Genomic DNA, 2,537 nt, shown 5'->3' with positions numbered 1-2,537 from the left:
ATGAGTTGTACACCATGGTACTTGTACTAGAGAGTTGTACACCATGGTACTTGTGCTAATGAGTTGTACACCATGGTACTTGTGGTAATGAGTTGTACACCATGGTACTTGTGCTAATGAGTTGTACACCATGGTACTTGTACTAGTGAGTTGTACACCATGGTACTTGTGATTGAGTTGTACACCATGGTACTTGTGCTAGTGAGTTGTACACCATGGTACTTGTGATTGAGTTGTACACCATGGTACTTGTACTAGTGAGTTGTACACCATGGTACTTGTGCTAGTGAGTTGTACACCATGGTACTTGTACTAGTGAGTTGTACACCATGGTACTTGTGATTGAGTTGTACACCATGGTACTTGTGCTAGTGAGTTGTACACCATGGTACTTGTGCTAGTGAGTTGTACACCATGGTACTTGTGATTGAGTTGTACACCATGGTACTTGTACTAGTGAGTTGTACACCATGGTACTTGTGCTAGTGAGTTGTACACCATGGTACTTGTACTAGTGACTTGTACATCATGGTACTTGTACTAGTGAGTTGTACACCATGGTACTTGTACTAGTGACTTGTACATCATGGTACTTGTACTAGTGAGTTGTACACCATGGTACTTGTACTAGTGAGTTGTACACCATGGTACTTGTGATTGAGTTGTACACCATGGTACTTGTACTAGTGAGTTGTACACCATGGTACTTGTGCTAGTGAGTTGTACACCATGGTACTTGTGCTAGTGAGTTGTACACCATGGTACTTGTGCTAGTGAGTTATACACCATGGTACTTGTGCTAGTGAGTTGTACTTATGCTAGTCTGAGGTATGTTGTGTGATGCAACTGTTATATGATCCATCCCGTGTTGCCTTGAAGACAATGTTAGCGACCTGATAGACATACGTTCAATTATTGTTTCAATTACGTTATGTATTATATGATTATTTATTCCCATAAAGACTGTAAACATATTTGTGCAACATATCTTTATTCAGACGAACATTATAGTTCCTGTTTTTCCAAATTATTAAACCAGTGAATAGAAGTTATTGGTTTATAACTCTCAGGTGTTTGTCTACAACAAGCACTGCTTTGAGGAATTAGACATATGTGCACATGTGTCTAACTGCTCTTCTTGTGGGTATTGTACACCATTTATGTACAGTTACAGCTGTGGAAACAGAAACAAGCAGAGGTGTGGAAGCACAGACAAACACAGGTATGGGAGCATAGACAAGCACAGGTGTGGAAGCACTGACAAACACAGGTGTGGAAGCACAAAGAAGCACATGTGTGGAAGCACAGACAAGCACATGTGTGGAAGCACAGACAAGCACCGGTGTGGAAGCACAGACAAGCACATGTGAGGAAGCACAGACAAGCACAGGTGTGGAATCACAGACAAGTACATGTGTGGAAGCACAGACAAGCACAGGTGTGGAAGCACAGACAAGCACATGTGTGGAAGCACAGACAAGTGTCAGCATAGTTGCTGATCCCTGTGTTATATAGCATAGCATATAGTATCATCCATGTGCTTTAGATAGGAGATCCCTTTTAGGCCTGTGACTTTGTGTGATGTCACGGGATGCGGATGTGTAGGCTCATACCTCTGCCTCCCTCTCAGTCGTCATAGGCATCCAGGCGAAGACAGGCAAAGGCAGTGGGCTCCATTTCCCATCATCAGAGTCTGTCAATATATATCGGTACCATCCAACAAGTGTGTCTACCTTCAACCCTCGATATCTCCATTTAAGAACCCCTACGATAAATGGTGACAGCGGTGTGGGCGTAAAATTGATAATTACACCGATGTACGGAGATTTCTTTCGACCAGCAAGACGGCCATTTCGTGTCGCCAGTAGGCCAACCTACCCCAGCCAGCTACCTCAAGCCAGTTCTCCCGCCCAAGCTCCTAACAGCTTCTACACCATTCACTGGTCAGTCTCTTTGTATTAGTGTTTATCTGCTTATTTGCATCACTCCCGAGGGGTTGACCCGAGTTTGCAAAATAAGCCAGTTTCCAGTCTGTGGTGGGGGAGTCAGAACAACCGAGTCCAGCCTAGTCTACTTCATCCAATTCTTTTGCCTGCCAAGCCAGCTTCCATCTCTGCTGTGCTCATCGTGAGAAGTTATCAAGCCATTCTGTGTGAAGGGTTAAGATAAGCCAGCAAGCAACTAACCCAGGTGTCTTACCCCAGTACTCAAGCAAGCCATGTGAGTAGTCTTCATCGCTTGTGATTCAAGCTCCAAGCAATTCAGAGTGCTCTTTTTCATCCCTGTGGTGTTGTGGTATTTCGTGGATGTATTTTATGCTAGCAGCTTAGAATATCTTTTCGGCAGTGAGGGTGTTCTCAGTGAGGCTTACGCCGTTCAACCCATATGCCCAACCACCCACGACCACGGTGTCTCACCAGTGCCCGGTCTTAGCCCTGTTAACCCACAAACCCAACTACTCTCACTGTGTTGTGGTACTCACCCAACCTCCACCAGTGTTTTGGCGCACTACTAAGGGTTCCAGCACCATATTTTAA

The sequence above is a fragment of the Cherax quadricarinatus genome, unplaced genomic scaffold (genome assembly GCF_038502225.1).
Source record: "Cherax quadricarinatus isolate ZL_2023a unplaced genomic scaffold, ASM3850222v1 Contig24, whole genome shotgun sequence".
Lineage (NCBI taxonomy): Eukaryota > Metazoa > Arthropoda > Malacostraca > Decapoda > Parastacidae > Cherax > Cherax quadricarinatus.
This window is presented reverse-complemented; position numbering follows the sequence as displayed.